This window comes from Oncorhynchus nerka, linkage group LG13 (genome assembly GCF_034236695.1).
Source record: "Oncorhynchus nerka isolate Pitt River linkage group LG13, Oner_Uvic_2.0, whole genome shotgun sequence".
Lineage (NCBI taxonomy): Eukaryota > Metazoa > Chordata > Actinopteri > Salmoniformes > Salmonidae > Oncorhynchus > Oncorhynchus nerka.
Window position 1 is genome coordinate 58,559,946 of NC_088408.1, and position 20,605 is coordinate 58,580,550.

The following is a 20,605-nucleotide window of genomic DNA, read 5'->3' on the forward strand; positions in this document are numbered from 1 at the left end:
AGCCCCCCCTATTCAGCCAGGCGAGACGGGCAGCTGCAGGCCTTCTAGCCCCCTGAATTGAAATGTTCAAACATCAACAACATGGAGACCTGAGAGCCTGTGTGTGTGTGTGTGGTGAGGAGGGGTGATGGGAGGAGTGCTGGTGTGAACTAGTTCTCTGTCTGTCCTCCAAACTTGAACGTGAACAGCCATTCATCCTTGTCTAAATCAACACACACACCTTAACTTGGCTGTGGACAAATGGCAGTGACAATAGTAGCAGAAGTCGTTTGTGAAAATTGTTGCGCACAAAATGTAAGTTTTGATATTGGATTGCGTGCCGTACAATATCATGAAAGCAATTTGGATGAGAATGTGACTTTGGTAAATAGAAGTAGATGTAGATACCAATTGTCAAATGTTGTAGATGTAGATACCAAATAATAATGTTGTTGTTAACTGTTCGCTGCTCTGGCCCCCCAATGGTGGAACAAACTCCCTCACGACGCCAGGACAGCGGAGTCAATCACCACCTTCCGGAGACACCTGAAACCCCACCTCTTTAAGGAATACCTAGGATAGGATAAAGTAATCCTTCTCACCCCCCCCCCCCCTTAAAAGATTTAGATGCACTATTGTAAAGTGGCTGTTCCACTGGATGTCATAAGGTGAATGCACCAATTTGTAAGTCGCTCTGGATAAGAGCGTCTGCTAAATGACTTAAATGTAATGTAATGTCAAACAAATGTATCAACTGAGTAAATACTTTCACCTTTATTGTTGTGTGACTAATATTATGAAAATACAACTCAGGATATTTTGACCATTTTTATAAAATTTCTACAGTTCTTAATCTGAATGACTCTTCATCGGCCACCCTGTGTGTTCAGAGTCCTTGATCAGAGGGAAATCACGTCAATCACACTACGGCAGCACCTCCTTGATTGGTTGGGCTGGACCCTTTTCCTATTCTTCTCCAGATGAAGCAGCCTCATTGCAGTCTGCTCTGACATGACACATACTGTAAGCGCAGGCCCTATTTCAGCCTGGCCCAGAGTGATGTCATCTCTCCGGGCAGTAACTCTGTGTGTTCGTCTCATCCTGGGGATGTCATCGCTGGGCTGGCGTGTTCAGTGTAGATGGTGAGTCACTGGACCCCGGACTGCTGAGTTTGACTTACTGTGTGTAGAGGAGAAACCCAGGGCCTACTCTTGACTCTAGCATCTATAAATACTACAGTAATTGAGGATGACTCAGGCCCTCCCTTGACTCTGTGTGTGAAGGACTGGGACAGAGACTGGACAATGACGGGCCCTTTTGTAGCTGGATAGGTGTGTGTGTGTGTGTGTGTGTGTGTGCGCGTGCATGCGTGTGTGCGTGCGCTGGTATGTGTATGTTAATGTGTGTGTGTGTGTGTCATGTTCCATTATCATTAGCTTTAGACATGTTTATTTGAATTGTTTTACTTTCCCATCTGCACCTTTAGCTGTCAGTCAGGCACCATCGTTTCCATGACCTCCAACCAAGCTATACCACAGCCTGAAAATGTTGGCCAGTTGCACTTTCTGCATTTTCTGCCATTGATGCAGTCTTCAAGTAGTCGAGAAGAGTCCTCTGGTTCCCAGCTGATGTAGTAAAGAGACGTGCTTAGTGCGGCTGCCTGTGGGCTTCTGATAATAATAGGGAGGGGTGCATATTTTGCTGGATTCCATAGAATTTCTGTGAGGATGTGTTACCGGGTCTCGTTGAGTATAGAATACTGTATCTCCTTTACTCATTGGAAACAGCTATGATGATCTCAGGTGTTTTTCTCCACACTGTTAAAATGTTGTGCTTTGTAACACCAAACTGAGCTGCCACCAATGCTGAAGAAGATGAAACCTTAACGGTTTTATATATCCGTTCAATATGATCCATTACACCTCATGGCACAACAAGCTTAATTCTAATGTTTAAATATACTTTTCTTTATATAAACATGTATGCAACATTGTGTGAAATAATCAAAAGGTCAAAAGATGTTTTAATTAATTAACCACAGTCCTCTAAAATCACAGTCCTCTGAAATCTGGCAAGATATGTTGATTTAAACCTTCCAATGATCAATCACTCAATTTTCTCTCTCTTTGTTTAACGTCATGAAAAATACTTACATTTTTAGCCACATATTCAGTTGGATCTATTCTTTGATCATTTTGGTAAAAGGAAATGAACAAATCATTGAAACAACTTGCATAAATGGGTGTTTTGACACTTCATTGAGACAGTTATGAATTGACAGAGGGGATACAGATAGGTGGGAGAAACAGATTGAAGGGTCGGAGCAGGGAATTTAACCCCGGTCTTCGGTGGGGAGAGGGATGACGTGTCCAAGCCAGACCACAGGCTTTGCATGACTTGCATACATTTTTATTAAGTATATATTGGTTGTTTGTTTTTTTGTTTTTTGTAAATTGCCATTCACCCAAGAATAATTTCTTACCAGTGGTTGAGTGGGTAAAATTCAAACAAAATGTACCATCTTACTGCCTCTTCCTGTTTTCTAAACTTTTCAAATAAAATAACAAAGTGTAATTCCCCAAAAATATTTTCCATAGGCCCTTATCATAAATCAGTGTTTAGACAAAAAAAAAAACATTTGCATGTATAAACCATTGATTGTATGAGAAACACCGTTTTTGTGTTTTGATGCTGCAACCTTCAAAAAGTGTGCCCACCTTCAAAAAGTGTACACCCAAGTACACCACTTTGGGTGTACTTGGGAGTACTTAATTTATGTTGTAAAACACATTCTGTGCATTAAAACACTTACATTAAACACCCTCCAAACACCAGATCTACTTTTCGTGGTTTGATTACACAATCATGGTGTTTTGAAACGTTCTATTTTTACAGTGCAGGTGATAAGGGGAGAAAAGGGAATACACGATTGACTAATGAGACGATGGGCCTTAATCTATTTGGTTCATCATATTTTACCATTGTTATTACTACCATACTTTCCCCTCGTTGCACATTTACTATAAACACTTCCACTTTGGTTATGGACCCTAACTGTCATTGTAGCGTATCAAAAACAAGGATAGTGTACAGCACGTGTCAAACTCATTCCACGGAGGGTGTCCGCGGGTTTGCGCTCCACCCTTGTACTTGATTGATGAATTAAGGTCACTAATTAGTAAGTAAATCCCCTCACCTGTTTGTCTAGTTCTTAATTAAAAGGAAAAAACAAAAACCAGCAGACACTCGGCCCTCCGTGGAATGAGTTTGACACCCCTGGTGTACGGCTACGCTATTCAGGCTATTGAAAACACTGTTATATTATTAGAGACCTTTCTAATTTATCTGTCTTCGAAGAGTTTGACATGGGCCCATATCTCAAGAGTGAAAATATAGCATCTGTGAATTTACTGAGATCAAATCAGAGGCAGACTGTCTATTATTGACACACAAAAGGATTCCGCACCCGCTAGACGGCAGCTCATTTTGACAGCCATAAATAGTAATGTTGTGTATCAATAAAAACATCTAAGCAAGGGGGAGAAGCAACAGTAGAGAGGCAGATAAGTAGATTGAGAGGAACAGGCAGAGGAACAGAGAGAATGAGAGAGGGGCAGAGATGGAGGACGAAAGAAAAAAAGGTAGAGTGAGAGGATGTTTGTCTGTTTCGGCCCTGTGGTCTCGTGCCTCATGGGATACCCGGACACTCCGTCAAGATTCTACACTTCATAATCAATCACTATCCACCAGTTTAAACACACACATTCTCTCTCACACACACACCGAATGTGTTTGAGAATGTCTTGCCCAGCTCCACCTGAGCAGTCTCAGTATGTCATGTCAGTGTGATAACATGAGATGTGATTCCCTGTGAAGACAGAGAGGTCTGGTGTCTGGGCTGGCCATGTCCTACAGGCTGTCCACTGTCCACTCATGCATGCATTTCAGAGACACTGAGCAAATACAAGAGGACAAATGAGGACATTAAATGGTAGTAAAGATATATATATTTTTTTTTAATCTAGTTTCAGTAGAAAGTATTCAATACAATTAATTTACACTTTAGTAATTTAGCAGACGCTAAGGGTGGAGCGCAAACCCGCGGACACCCTCCGTGGAATGAGTTTGACACGTGCTGTACACTATCCTTGTTTTTGATACTTACAGTTAGTGCATTCAACTTAAGATAGCTGGGTGGGACAATCACATCACCGGCATAGTAAGTACACTTTTCCTCAATAAAGTAGTTCTCAGCAGAGTCAGTGCCAGAAAGCGGGGATGGGGTTTAAGGGGGGTTATTTAAGATATTCTTTGAAGATGTCGAGTTTCAGATACTTTCGGAAGATGGGCAGGGTTGGGGTGGAGGGTTTGAGTGTGGGTCCTAAAATGTATAAATAGACCTATACGTTCCAATGCTATGTTCCGTCATGTGCATCACACTGCCTGTAAGATAGTACAGTATGTCCGTTTACCTTTCTACCATTCTACAAGCATGCTACTTCACATTACCTCTTCCTACAGTTTCTCCTCTTCTGCCTAGTTAAATAAAGGATAAATATATATATTTTTTTAAATACAAAAATAAGTTTCTCCTAACAGCCCTGCTTTACTTACTTATCTTTCTCCTGGGGGAGAATTGTGTGGAAAACACTACAGTATATACAGTTATATGTCATTTTTCTTGCAGAGAAGTTTCCAAACTTAAAGAATTGGGTTTATTATCTGGCCACCCGTTGGGATCATGAGGAGGATGGTACTTGGGAGTGTTCTCCCAAACCAAATAAGATAACAAAGTCCTGTTAACTGCAGATAAAAGTGAAATACTGTGACTTTAAAAAAAGAGAGGAAAAAATACCTCTCTCTCAGACATAATGGAGTTTAGAAGTTAGATACTCCTCGCCTGCCCTACCAAGGTCAAAAGAAACTCTTCTGAACATTTTTCCTTCAAATGACGTGTCAACAGTGAAATTCTTCACCGTTTACTGGGGATCAATCCTAAGTGACTCCAGAGCAAGGCCGGCAGAGCTTTTTGTGGTTCCCAAATGCTCCTGGCTCAATTCAATTGTGCTGAAAAATGTAGAGCCCAGCATTACGATTCCAGGAAGAATGGTTTACCCCGTCATCCATGACTTCAAATGTTGCATCAGTCTTCATTGGATTTCAATAGACATTCGTCAAACAATCAGGCGTATAGAATTTGATCCCTGGCATCCATTTTTCATTGCTAATGCTGGATTACATATGACAAGAAATACTTAATCTGAATGTTTACACTAAACCATTTCTGATGAATAATCTAATTATATTCTCGTCAACAATAGAGTAGTCCACGCAGGGCTATTCAACTCTTACTCTACGAGGCCCGAAGCCTGCGGGTTTTCTATTCTAACTGAAAATTAATTGCCCCCACCTGGTGTGCCAGGTCTAAATCAGTCCCCGATTAGAGAGGAACAATGAAAACAAGCAGTGAAGCTGGCTTCGAGGTCCTGAGTTGAGATTGATGGGAGGTTACATTTTGTATTCTCTGTTCTGTCTTTATACTGGTAATAGTAAAAGTCATGACACATGTCTGGGTCAAATATTTGAAAAAGTTGGTCATGGACAAAACACACATAATACTAATATACATAAAGTATATTTCAATCTGAGAGAATGTGTTGTGTACTGCGGGAGGAAACCTTGTGTCCCCACTGCCAAGGTGTTATGGGTAGTGTAGTTTCATTTTCAGTATGGCCACTTTCCTCACTTTTTACATCAGTTATGGGCAACTCCAGTCCTCGGGGGCTGGAGTGGTGTCACATTTTTGCCCGAGCCCCAGCTAACACACCTGACTCCAATAATCAACTAATCATGATCTTCAGTTTACAATTCAATTCGTTTAGTCAGCTGTGTTTGCTAGGGATGGGGGAAAAGTGTGACACCATTCAGGCCCTCGAGGACTGGAGTTACCAGTCCCTGCGTACATAGAAAAAAAGGTGCCATCTAGAACCTAAAGAGGGTTATTTGGCTGTCCCCAATGCAGAACCAGGTAGAACCCTGTTGGGTTCCATGTACAACCCTTTCCACAGAGGGTTCTACATGGACCCAAAAATGGTTGTACCTGATACCAAAAAGGGTTCTATCTGGAACCAAAAAGTGTTCTCCTATGGAGACAGCCAAATAACTATTTTGGAACCATTTACTCTAAGAGTGTACCTACTCTACGTAACAGTCTCAAGCATATGTTTTGCTTGTGTTGCAACAGTGTAGGCTTGGGCGATATATGTTAAAAAAAAAGGTTAAATTAAATTAAATAAAAATAAACAATTTATTACGTATAGCGGGGTATTTCGAAATATTGACGGTATGATTTTCAATACTGTAAAAATAACAGATAAATAATATTAATACAATAAAAATACATTTTGTAATGCAGAAAAGAGAGACTATATGTGTGGCTGTTTTATGAAAATCTGTGAATATGTGACCATGTAAACATTTCTGGTGAGTCTCAGGGAACTGTTAGGAAGGGAGACTTTTGAAACAGGATTGAATGAATTGGCAGTATATAGAGTATGTTGAATGAGAAACTAATGAACATTGAGAGCTTCACAAGTTTTACGATATCTTTCACTCTACCAAGGCTATTTACTTACTTTTGTAGCTAGCTCTTCGTCAGAAGCACACTTTTTGTAAGTAGTTATACATTTAGCTGGAATTTAGGATTTGAGAAATGTGATTGGTTAACGATAGGCCTATGCCATTGGCCTACGTCTCATCTTGTGCTGCGCCAAATATCAGATCTCAACAACAATTGGAGAAGTGTTTAACATCACCAGTACCACATCCTTATGATATATATATATATTTTTTTTTCTTCATAAGTGCAACGGGACTGCAAGAGACAGATTGGATTGTCTGACTGAGATACGGTACATAGGACCTTTAAAAAAAAAAAATTGTACTATTTGAATTTGTTAATAAAATATGGGACATAACGACAGTTTATCGCAGCTCCACTCTAGCTTGGTTAGCACACACCGGTGTAGGCTGGTGGGAGGAGCTAAAGGAGGACAGGCTCATTGTAATAGCTGGAATGGAATCAATGGAACGGTATCAGACAGATCAAACCATATGGAAACCACATATTTGACGCCGTTCCATTGATTCCAGCCATTACAATGAGCCTGTCCTCCTATAGCTCCTCCCACCAACCTCCACTGGCACACACACTGGTGTGTGTGTGTGTAAGGGAAAGATTGAAGCCATCTTTCATCTCCTGCAGCGTCCAGGTACTCTACATGATATGATGATACAGGCCCAATTAAGGGATGGGGCTGCGTGAATAATGTGATGACAGGGCGAATAGGAAGACTAGACTCTGATCTACCATCTGAAAGAGAGTGAAAAGAGGGGAGGGAGAGAGAGATAGTTGATAAGGGAAATGGAAAGGAGGGAGAGGGTGAGGAAGGAGAAAGAGGGAGAAGGGGAAGAGATTGAGAGAAGAGGTGTATCCAGAGTGACTTACAGTCGTGAATGCATACATTTTTCTTACTTTTTCCGTACTACTATGGTGAGATACACTTCTCTCCCTCCTTTCCTCCTCGGGACTGTTGCGGCGTGGCCTTTCAAGTCATGACCTCTCTCTCTGTCTTCCTCTCTGATGACACCTAGATTATGAATGCTTTGTTAATGCCAGTGTTGCCTTAATGTAATTGTATGTAATTTAAGTGTGTGCTTTGTATGTGAACTCATTCATTTTAAAATGTAATTAAATCTATTTGCATTTATTATTCCATGTCACATGTGGGGTATGTAGGAGAAACACAGAAGATTCAAACAGTAACCTGACATGTGGCTATGCTACAAAGTTCTCTGGTTGACAAGGTGCTTCGGGTAATGAGCATAGCTAATATCTTATCCATTTGAGATTTTACAGTTGTGTCTAATTTGACATATGCTAACACATTGACAATGTAGGAATACATACTGTCTTTGTACTGTAAGCAAACTGTATGTTTCTCAGCATTGTCAGGGGCCATCAGAAACAACTACAGCCATGTCAGCAGCCGTTCTCCTTTGATCCCACAGAGGACCTAATTATGTCAAAGGTATACAGACAAGGCTTACTGTAGACAGAAATCATGTGGGGAAAATTAATACTTCTCAAAAATATGATTGAATATACTTTATTCCATTTATTGAGAAAATACAGTGATTTGAGAACGTACAAAAATATTGTCTTGATGTACTGTTTCAATCAATTCATATTTCAGATGAAGAGCAAGTGCACTGTGGGTTCACTTATACTAAATTCTAAGGACAGATTCACATGAAATCCAGTACAACAATAAAGACTTTTACAATTCAGAATAAATGATGTTGTACTTTTACAGCCCAGTAGAATGTAAACAGTTTTGCAACTGATTTTTAAATCACAATGATACAGAAATGACTGAGTGCTGACTATGCATGCTGATAAGAAATAGTAGTTTGCTGTATCCTTCATCAGCATACTGTATCTTGACTGTTGTTGATGATCAGATGGAAATGACAGTCCATGCCTCTCTCTCCACTCGAGACAGCTGTAGAGAGTCACCCAGATAGATGCTCCACCTAGACAAGACAAACACACACTATTAGTTTAACAATATAATCTCTGTCCAAGTGATCATTCTCGTCATGTTAAACTCTTGTGTCTTGGGTGAACTTGGAACTTTGAACTTGGAGGGGCATAACTTTCATACCCCAGGCAATGAATAGTATTTTCCTTTTGTTATCCAATGGACAGCTATGTGTTTACAGTGCCTTGCAAAAGTATTCATCCCCCTTGGCATTTTTCCTATTTTGTTTCATTACAACCTGTAATTTAAATGGATTTTTATTTGGATTTCATGTAATGGACATACACAAAATAGTCCAAATTGGTGAAGTGAAAACTTGTTTCAAAAATAATTTAAAACAGAAAAGTGGTGCGTGCATATGTGTTCACCCCCTTTGCTATGAAGTCCCTAAATAAGATATGTACAACCAATTACCTTCAGAAGTCACATAATTAGTTAAATAAAGTCCACCTGTGTGCAATCTAAGTGTCACATGATCTCAGTGTATATATACACCTGTTCTGAAAGGCACCAGAGTCTGCAACACCACTAAGCAAGGGGTACCCCCAAGCAAGCGGCACCATGAACACCAAGGAGCTCTCCAAACAGGTCAGGGACAAAGTTGTGGAGAAGTACAGATCAGGGTTGGGTTATACAAAAATATACAAGAACATCCCATGAAGCACCATTAAATCCATTATTCAAAAATGGCACCACAACAAACCTGTCAAGAGAGGGCTGCCCACCAAAACTCACGGACCAGGCAAGTAGGGCATTAATCAGAGAGGCAACAAAGAGACCAAAGAACCCTGAAGGAGCTGCAAAGCTCTACAGAGGAGATTGGAGTATCTGTCCATAGGACCACTTTAAGCCGTATAATCCACAAAGCTGGGCTTTACAGAAGAGTGGGCAGAAAAAAGCCATTGCTTAAAGAAAAATATAAGCAAACACATTTGGTGTTCACCAAACGACACGTGGGAGACTCCCCAAACATATGGAAGAAGGTACTCTGGTTAGATGAGACTAAAATTTATGTTTTTGGCCATCAAGGAAAACGCTATGTCTGGCGCAAACCCAACACCTCTCATCACCCCGAGAACACCATCTCCACAGTGAAGCATGGTGGTGGCAGCATCATGCTGTGGGTAAGTGTCACGTCTGGAGGAAACCTGGCACCATCCCTACGGTGGAACATGGTGGCGGCAGCATCATGCTGTGGGGATGATTTTCATCGGCAGGGATTGTGAAACTGGTCAGGATTGAAGGAATGATCGATGGTGCCTAATTCAGGGAAATTCTTGAGGGAAACCTGTTTCAGTCTTCAAGAGATTTGAGAGTGGGACGGAGGTTCACCCTTCAGCAGGACATTGACCCTAAGCATAATACTGAAGCAACATTTGAGTGGTTTAATTAAGGGGAAACATTTAAATGTCTTGGAATAGTCTAGTCAAAGCCCAGATCTCAAGATTGCTGTACACCAGCGGAACCCATCCAATTTGAAGGAGCTGGATCAGTTTTGCCTTGAAGAATGGGCAAAAATCCCAGTGGCTAGATGTGCTAAGCTTATAGTGACATACTGTACCCCAAGAGACTTGCAGCTGTAATTGCTGCAAAAGGTGGCTCTACAAAAAATTGACTTTGTGGGGGTGAATAGTTATGCACGCTCAAATTGTCCGGTTTTTGTCCTATTTCTTGTTTGTTTCACAATAAAATATATTTTGCATCTTCAAAGTGTTGTGTAAATGTTGTGTAAATCAAATGATACAAACACCCCAAAAATCCATATTAATTCCAGGTTGTAAGGCAACAAAATAGGAAAAATGCCAAGGGGGGTGAATACTTTCGCAAGCCAATGTATGTTACAATACAGTTTCTATTTTGATTCAAACCAACTGTTCATCCAAACATATGACTTACAAGTACAGCACAACAAACACACATGCTGTAGCTACTGTCAAAAACACGAGGAATAGCACCTTTTTTTCTAAGAATTTACCATCTAGAGCCTAAAATGGTTCTTCAGCCGTCCACATAGGAGAACCCTGTGACTAACTCTTTATGGTTCCAGCTAGAACTATTTTGGGTTCCAGGTAGAACCCTTTCCACAGATCCAAAAAGGGTTATCCTGTGGGGACCGCAGAATAACCCTAAAATAAATAAATCTTTGCTTTTTTTCTTGAGTGCTCCAACTCCTTTCTACCTTGAATTAGTCCTTTTGGAATTTCTTCTTGTTAAGCCCTTCTCGTGATTTTTGTCATTGAACACCCCTACTGTCTTTTGTTTGCTGAAGCACGAATTCCCACCTAAACCCTTTTGGAACCTTTTTTCTAAGAGTGAACTTTCTACTATACATTTTGCATACATTTCACCACATACAAACTCCAGGCCTGCAGATGAAGAGGACTCTGAGTTCAAAGTTCCCAAAGGTACTCGACAGCAACAAAGGGCCACAACAATGGCTCCTGACATGAGTCTCCCTCATATCACACTGCACTTTCCACGCATTGTTCCCCTGGCCTTCTCACATGTATTGCCTTACATTATGTTCTTAGAAGTGGATAAGACAGCCAGGTTTTGTGCTGGGGACACAAGGTCTGGGAGTGTCTATGTGTTACAGACGCTTATTATTCTCTCATAGGGCGATGGGGCGATGGAGCTGGGGAACGCCTTATCAGATCCCCCTTACACTCACCCCAACCTGGGTTCAGATCCTCTGTACAACCCCCCACCACCACCACCACTCTCTCACCAGACACTCCCTCCAACAAGGTATTATGCTATCACGTTTCTCGAAACTATAGAGGCTGCTGACAAGCATGGAGACTCTGGTAGCCTTTATGGGACATTATGAAAGTATATACCATGTTGCTACAGCAGCTGGGGCTACTGGAGTTTCAACAGAGATACGGTTATTGCTTTAAATAGTGTAAAAATTATTCAGGATAAATACATTTGCTATCATCTTTATACATTGCTGTCCAGCAGTTGACATTTTTGGTGGTAAGCACAGCAGTGTATATTACAAGGTACTTTATGTTTTGTGCAGGTATTTGGAGAGCACTAAAATATATACTGTAGCTGCTAATACGCAACTGGTTTTCAGTGGATGGGGCCCCACTGCATTCAACTTTGCATCTCTCCTTGCCTCGAACAGAGTTCAAAGGGCACACCTCCTCGCTTGCACAGAGCACCTTAAGGGCACTCCCTGCCTGCCTGCCTGCCTGTCACCCTCCCTCCCTTCTTGCCTGCCTGCCTCCTTCCCTCCCTCCCTTCTCGCATGCCTGTCTTCTGGCCGTTTGTGGCAGGCAGGTTCTTTTTTTTCTTTCTTACATCCTACTCTCTGCATCCTACTCCCTTTGAGTCTGCACATTTACACATCTATCTGGAGCTAAAGCCACGTCAAACTACACACATGTTTCACGCACGTGTGTGACTGTCTGTGTGTGGGCGTGTACTTTTTTGTGTGTTAAACACATCTCTATCCCACCACTGAGTGACTAGGCGTTGCTTATACCTATCCCAGAGTGCTCAGTTACCTCGGATGGGCCCTGTGGCTTTCTATGGTGGTACAGGCGACACAGCCAGATGGAGGGGGCTAATGGTTGACTACACACACACACACACACACACACACGCACAGCTTTGTTCCTTTTTCTGGAATGCTCATCCATTTAAGCAGTACCTTTGTCCTCCAAAAAGCAACTCGAAAGGTACATTCTTGATTTAAATGACTTTTGAAGGTATTTTAAAAGCAAAGACAAGTATTTAACATATTTCAAAACTCCTTTAAAGAATGAGATGTATAAATGCAATCCATTGTCCAGATTGTACAGTGAAAACCAGTAGAGATATTTCGGGAGAACATTACACTGAGTATACAAAACATTAAGAACACCTGCTCTTTCTATGACATACAGTGGGGCAAAAAAGTATTTAGTCAGCCACCAATTGTGCAAGTTCTCCCACTTAAAAAGATGAGAGGCCTGTACTTTTCATCATAGGTACACTTCAACTATGACAGACAAAATGAGAAAAAAAATCCAGAAAATCACATTGTAGGATTTTTAATGAATTTATTTGCAAATAATGGTTGAAAATAAGTATTTGGTCAATAACAAAAGTTTATCTCAATACTTTGTTATATACCCTTTGTTGACAATGAGAGAGGTCAAACATTTTCTGTAAGTCTTCACAAGGTTTTCACACACTGTTGCTGGTATTTTGGCCCATTCCTCCATGCAGATCTCCTCTAGAGCAGTGATGTTTTGGGGCTGTTGCTGTGCAACACAGACTTTCAACTCCCTCCAAAGATTTTCTATGGGGTTGAGATCTGGAGACTGGCTAGGCCACTCCAGGACCTTGAAATGCTTCTTACGAAGCTACTCCTTCGTTGCCCAGGCGGTGTGTTTGGGATCATCGTCATGCTGAAAAACCCAGCCACGTTTCATCTTCAATGCCCTTGCTGATGGAAGGAGGTTTTCACTCAAAATGTCACGAAACATGGCCCCATTAATTCTTTCCTTTACACGGATCAGTCGTCCTGGTCCCTTTGCAGAAAAACAGCCCCAAAGCATGATGTTTCCACCCCCCATGCTTCACAGTAGGTATGGTGTTCTTTGGATGCAACTCAGCATTCTTTGTCCTCCAAACACGACGAGTTGAGTTTTTACCAAAAAGTTATATTTTGGTTTCATCTGACCATATGACATTCTCCCAATCTTCTTCTGGATCATCCAAATGCTCTCTAGCAAACTTCAGACGGGCCTGGGCATGTACTGGCTTAAGCAGGGGGACACGTCTGGCACTGCAGGATTTGAGTCCCTGGCGGCGTAGTGTGTTACTGATGGTAGGCTTTGTTACTTTGGTCCCAGCTCTCTGCAGGTCATTCACTAGGTCCCCCCGTGTGGTTCTGGAATTTTTGCTCACTGTTCTTGTGATCATTTTGACCCCACGGGGTGAGATCTTGCGTGGATCCCCAGATCGAGGGAGATTATCAGTGGTCTTGTATGTCTTCCATTTCCTAATAATTGCTCCCACAGTTGATTTCTTCAAACCAAGCTGCTTACCTATTGCAGATTCAGTCTTCCCAGCCTGGTGCAGGTCTTCAATTTTGTTTCTGGTGTCCTTTGACAGCTCTTTGGTCTTGGCCATAGTGGAGTTTGGAGTGTGACTGTTTGAGGTTGTGGACAGGTGTCTTTTATACTGATAACAACTTCAAACAGGTGCCATTAATAGAGGTAACGAGTGGAGGACAGAGGAGCCTCTTAAAGAAGAAGTTACAGGTCTGTGAGAGCCAGAAATCTTGCTTGTTTGTAGGTGACCAAATACTTATTTTCCACCATAATTTGCAAATAAATTAATAAAAAATGCTACAATGTGATTTTCTGGAATATCTTTTCTCATTTTGTCTGTCATAGTTGAAGTGTACCTATGTTGAAAATTACAGGTCTCTCTCATCTTTTTAAGTGGGAGAACTTGCACAATTGGTGGCTGACTAAATACTTTTTTGCCCCACTGTAGGCTGACCAGGTGAATCCAGGTGAAAGTTATGATCCCTTACTGATGTCACTTGTTAAATCCATTTCAATCAGTGTAGATGAAGGGGAGGAGACACGTTAAAGAAGCCTTGAGACAAATGTTACATGGACTGTGTATGTGTGCCATTCAAAGGGTGACTGGGCAAGACAAAATATTGAAGTGCCAAAGGACATCCAGCCAACTTGACACAACTGTGGGAATCATTGGAGCCAACATGGGCCAGAAACCCTGTGGAACGCTTTCGACACCTTGTAGAATCCATGCCTCTATGAATTGAGTCTGTTTTGAGGGCAAAATGGGGGGGGGGTTCAACTCAATTATTTTAAGCAACATATTGCGATTGAACTGTTTTGGTAAAATGTCATTAACAAAAATTTCAACAACTTACATACATTTTTATTAAGTATGTGTTATTGTTAGAAAAACATTTGTTATCAATTTCAATTCACCACAGAATATTTTTTTACAGTACAGGACTATAGAAACCTTAAGGAGACATACTTTTGCATATGTCAGGTTGGATGGAAACAGACATGATCCAAACGCACAAGAAAAGCCTTTCCACCAGAGGAAGCTATTTGTTTTGGATGCTTGAAACATTGCATTATCTCCTTCAGTGTTGCAGTCAAAGAGTAAATAATGTATAGTCTCTCCTGCACTGTGAAAAAGCCCAGTCTTCACTTCTGGGATCATCCAGGGTTTACTTTTATAAATGGGCTTCCAGGGTCTTCAGAGAAATGGATAACACCACAGAATGTGGGTCAGACCATTTAATTTGCACAGCGTTTCTCTTTGTCTCATTCAATCAGTGTTTGACAGATAAAATGTCACTCATCACATCTTAGGGACATCTGGGGCCAAAACTATTTCAGACTATGAATTGGTTGAGGTAAGGATTATTTGATCCATGATAAGAGGTTATTGAGACAGATATGGCCCAGCTAACGAGAGGACAAGAACAGACCTATGTGAAATGCCAGATCTCACACTCACCTCTTCGATCTGCGGGCCATACTTAACACATGGACAAATCAGAAGCTATCCTCTTTCTCTCTGTCTGGCTCCTCTCACCTGAAACAGAATAACATAATGGGATGTTAGAAGTTTTTCCCACTGACAATACAGGGGAAAGTGTTCAGACCACTTGACTTTTTCCACATTTTGTTACGTTATAGCCATATATTAAAATGTATTAAATAAATATTTCTCCTCATCAATCTACACACAATACCACATAATGACAAAGCGAAAACAGGTTTATAGAAATACCTTATTTACATAAGTATTCAGACCCTTTGCTATGAGAAATTGAACTCAGGTGCATCTTGTTTCCATTGATCATCCTTGAGATGTCTTTTCAATTCATTGGACATGATTTGGAAAGGCACACACCTGTCTATATAAGGTCCCACAGATGACAGTGAATGTCAGAGCAAAAAACATGCCATGAGGTCAAAGGAATTGTCTGTAGAGCTTCCCGAGACGGGATTGTGTCGAGGCACAGATCTGGGGAAGGGTACCAAAAAATGTCTGTAGCACTGAAGGTCCCCAGGAACACAGTGGCCTCTGTCATTCTTAAATGGAAGACGCTTGGAAACACCAAGACTCTTCCTAGAGCTAGCCGCCCGGCCAAACTGAGCAATTGGGGGAGAAGGGCTTTGGTCAGGGAGGTGACCAAGAACCTGATGGTCACTCTGACAGAGCTCCTGAGTTCCTCTGTGGAGATGGAAGACCCTTCCAGAAGGACAACAATCTCTGGAGCACCCCACCAATCAGGTCTTTATGGTAGAGCGGCTTGATGGAAGCCACTCCTCAGTAAAAGGCACATGACATCCCGCTTGGAGTTTGCCAAATGGCACCTAAAGGACTCTCAGGCCATGATAAACAATATTCTCTTGTCTGATGAAACCAAGATTGAACTCTTTGGCCTGAATGCCAAGTGTAACATCTGGAGGAAATCTGGCACCATCCCTACGGTGAAGCATGGTGGTGGCAACATCATGCTGTGGGGATGTTTTCAGTGTCAGGGACTGGGAGACTAGCCAGGATCAAGGGAAAGATGAACAGATTAAAGTACAGAGAGATCCTTGATGAAAACCTACTCCAGAGCGCTCAGAACCTCAGACCGGGGCGAAGGTTCACCTTCCAACAGGACAATGACCCAAGCACACGGCGATGACAACACAGTAGTGGCTTCGGGACAAGTCTTAATGTCCTTGAGTGGCCCAGCCAGAGCCCGGACTTGAACCTGATCGAACATCTCTGGAGAGACCTGAACATAGCTGTGCAGCAACGCTCCCCTTCCAACCTGACAGAGCTTGAGAGGATCTGCAGAGAGGAATGGGAGAAACTCCCGACATACAGGTGTGCCAAGCTTGTAGCGTCATTCCTAAGAAGCCTCGAGGCTGTAATCGCTGCCAAAGGTGCTTCAACAAAGTACTGAGTAAAGGGTCTGAATACTGTTTTTGCTTTGTCATTATGGGGTGTTGTGTGTGGATTGATGAGGGGGAAAAAATTATTTAATAAATTTTTTGCATAAGGCTGTAATGTAACAAAATGTGGAAATGGTAAGGGGTCTGAATACTTTCCGAATCACTATGTTTCATGAGCGGACCACAGTGACACAGACTTGACTTCTCTTCATATGACTTTGGGTTTGGGATTTTTGACCAATTTTTATGTCCCTGTTTGGTTCTCTTGTAGAAGCCTTTGACAGTAGAGTCGCATCTTAAGTCTGGCTATTGTGGCACCACGACATAACTCTCTTTGGCTCCCTTCCCCCTCTTTCCCACCAGTTGTAGGTACATTGAAAGAGTTTCAAAAACTCATAATTATTTATTTGATTTTATGTTCACACCTTTAACCCCTCAGCAAATGTGCAGGCTGTTTGGGTTAAAAATATACCCCCCGGGGCTCTGTGTATTTATGTGGCATAACATACATACTTGTGCCTGGGAACATATATACTGTACGTGTACTAAACTGGGAGTTTAGTACACATGTATGTGTTCGCAGGCACAGGTGTGTATGTTATGTCACATACATACTTTTTTGCAATACTTTTGTAAACAAAAACAAAAACATCTGCGCTGCGGCTAATATAGCAAAGGCTCTGTGCACTACTTATGTGAAGACACAATGACGTCCCAGATGGTATTATTATAACACAGTTTGATCTGTGTGTGTGTGTGTGTGTTGTGTGTAGTGTATTGGAAAGAGAAGGATATGTATTCACCTGCCCTGTCCTATGTTCTGTACTCTTTGTGAATGTCTGTCTGTCTGAGTATACATGGTGTTAGTGCAGTCACAAAACTTCGCAAAGCAAGCCATTAGCAGCAACCATTGTTGGGGCTACAACTGTATAAAACCCCTAAAACACAACTGAATACATGCACCCCCATCCCACACACGCACACACACCACTACCTCCACCACCCCTTAAACTCAAAATAGACGCTAAAACAAAGACACGACAATGTGCTGATGCTCTAGCAACAATTACATTCTGGGTGAGTGTGAATAGATTGGACCAAATCCGTGTTGAACTGATGAGTCAAAGAGCAGTGCGGCAGATGAAAGGTGTGGGTAATATATGTATGTCTATACACAGCTAACTGGCTCTGGCTTTAGTCTACTGTGTGTGAGTGAATATTAATGTCACCGAGATATGTGGTTCTTAAAGGATCTCCATGCTCTCCTCCCTCCCCCCCTCTGTCTACCCCCTCTGCCCTTGGCCATGTCGCCGTGGTATCTCCCTGGCATGCTGAAGGGTTGTCATGGATACCACCAGACACATCCGCCATACCATGAGCGGGGGACGCTGAGCGCTTCGGTGGGGCCGGCGCCGAGACTTTCCCCCCTCCACCTCCCTTCCCCCAAACCCTTCCCCCCATCAACCCCCACCCAATCCCCTCTTTCCCCCTTCACATATCACAGCCCAAACCCCTCTCTATGGCTCTTTTCCCCGTTATTTTGCTGGCTAGGCCTGAGACTAACAGCAGCTATCCATACCCCATACCAGGGTCCTGTCTGCCTTTCAGTATAATGAATTCATGGCATTCTGAGTAGGAGGTACAGGAGACACAGACACATGGCTGAACCAGGAGTAACACAATAATTAAATAAGACACCACAAACCTGCACAGATGTATCTCCGGGGCCAACGCCTTGAATGAGCTGAATGCGACAATGAAATGTGTGTGTGTGTGTGTGTCTGTCTGTTTGCTTGAGGCCTGGATTCAACTTGAGGTTCATCCTGAAGAGATCCTTTTCATAAGCCACTGTCAATTATTCAACAGTGCACTTGCTTAAATGCTCTGTGTCCAAACTCTCCACTCTGCCTAACATTCGCCACTTATGATCTGTGCACTTTTCTATTGAGGTGAACATAGGTCGGTTGATCGGTTCAAATGTTCACACTCAAGTCTTAGAACTTTTTCTTTTTAAACGATGAACATTTAATACCATTGCTGACACTCAAAATGGTTACGCACAGTCATAGTTTGGTTAAATATTACACCAAATAAAATATTGTCCCGCTAAAAAAATGCATAAAATCCAGTCTCGCAAACAGAAGTAAAGGAGTTCATATTTTATGACACCTCCTCTCGCTCACCCTGCCCTCGCTTTAATATTTTCCAATATGACAGCGCTCTCTTCTTGCACGTATGCTCAGGAAAGATAATCCTCTGTGATTGAAAAGCTAATTTTAAGTGTCAATTATTCTTATGCAAATGCATGTGCAGTTTCTCATGTCTGAAAAGGTTTGAAAAGGTTGGGAGCACAGATGGGTGCAGACACAAATCTCCTTCCAAAAAACACAGTGTCTTCCCGTCTGCCTCTTTATTTGTACCTCCAGGACAAGAAAGCTCCCAGACAAAGAAAGCTTGCATAATGGGACCGTGATATTTGCATGCTTGTTGTCCATGCTGAACACCAAACATATCGTAAATTGACGATACAATAGTGGAAATCTAACTGTGGCCTAGAAGGGCCATTCAACACCAAAACAGTAAAGATATTGTAGGCTATGCAATACTATGGTATTATCATTGTTATGTAAACAATGCCACATTGTATCACTGGGGATAATGTGGACTAAAATGACCATGGTGAAGCATCTAGCCAACCTCAGAGTGGCTGTGCCATTTCATAATTCGTATAACTCACCATATTAACTAGTAGTTGTGTTCTATGTAGTTGACACCTTATCCGAGCCAGAGCCTCCACCAGAGACAGAGAGGCCGAGGGCGAAAAGGGAGGGCTAGAGAGAGTGAGAGACAGAGAGAAAAAAAGAACGAAAGAAAGAGAGAGACAGAGATCAGCGGTAGAGCAATACAGGGGGGGTAGAGTCTTGTTCCCTGACCCTCCAGCTGATGTGACTTAAAAAAAAAAAGCCTTTTCAGGCCCAAACAGGATCAAACAACCTGCTGTAGAGTCCGTTTACACCACAACAATGGTCTCCATTCACCCTCCGCCTCAACACAACAGCTTTTTCCACAAGTAATCTTTTTCTGTATTATTAGCTCAAAGGGTGTAGAGAGAGAGAGAGTGGGTTGAGTAGGAGGAAGGGGGAGGAAAAGGGAGGGGGGCTGTGTGGAGATATCTTAGACGATAATGGTGTTTCGCAGATTAGATGATATCGGTGAGCAGTGTTTGTTTTGAACTGTCTGCCTCCAGCCACTGAGATCTATACCTAGAGCCGCACCAATTCACACTCAAAAAAACACAAGAGAAACTTAGGTTGCCCTTTACACTCGTACAGGTTGAACATTTGGCCACTGATAAATGGCTACATTTGGAATCCATTGGCTGTACAGTAACATGCTACACATGACATCAGAGATTTACCAGCGCTGTATGGGTTTTGACTGACAGACGTTCTGAACACCTCGCGTGACAAGAAGTTGCCCCCCCCCATCCCTCCCGCTAATTGGGCAAATGGTTTGTTGTCTGAGTGAGGGAAATGCTGTAAATTAAGACTCTATGTATTTTGAAAATGGAGATGTTGAGGACTGTAATAAATACCGCTTCAATGTCATACAAGCAAGCCAAACACCCATGAGTTCAAATGTGCACTTTTTTAAAATTTTATTCTTACCTTTATTTAACTAGGCAAGTCAGTTAAGAACAAATTCTTATTTTCAATGACGGCCCTAGGAACAGTGGGTTAACTGCCTGTTCAGGGGCAGAACGACAGATTTTTTACCTTGTCAGCTCAGGGGTTTGAACTTGCAACCTTCCGGTTACTAGTCCAACACTCTACCCACTAGGCTACCCTGCCGCCCCGCCCTGCCACTTCACATTTCCATATCATAAAAACACAGTGTCAACATTTATGATCACTATCTTTGATGTACAGTTACAAGATGACATGGTGCCATAACCTGGGTAGTTCTGAGCTTATGTTTGTCTATTGTGAAGAACATTAATGCGTCACATACACCTGAATATACTCGTGACTCCTTTCTATGCGCACCAAAATGATGATCTGTTTCCCTGAATTG

General features: G+C 42.0%; 1 long non-coding RNA gene across 3 annotated transcripts in view; it reads right to left on the minus strand.

The window, feature by feature from the left end:
- Nucleotides 1-8,137: 8,137 nt before the first annotated feature.
- Nucleotides 8,138-20,605, minus strand: part of LOC115139739 (uncharacterized) — a 62,855-nt gene continuing 50,387 nt past the window's right edge. For 2 of the 3 annotated variants that reach the window (XR_003865154.2, XR_010465598.1), the window contains exons 3-4: nucleotides 15,093-15,170; nucleotides 8,138-8,574 (exon numbers count right to left, since the gene is read on the minus strand). This is a non-coding gene — a long non-coding RNA (uncharacterized LOC115139739). Of the gene's footprint in view, nucleotides 8,575-15,092; nucleotides 15,171-19,268; nucleotides 19,363-20,605 lie in introns of all 3 variants that reach the window. The other variant, XR_003865152.2, reaches the window with a different exon arrangement.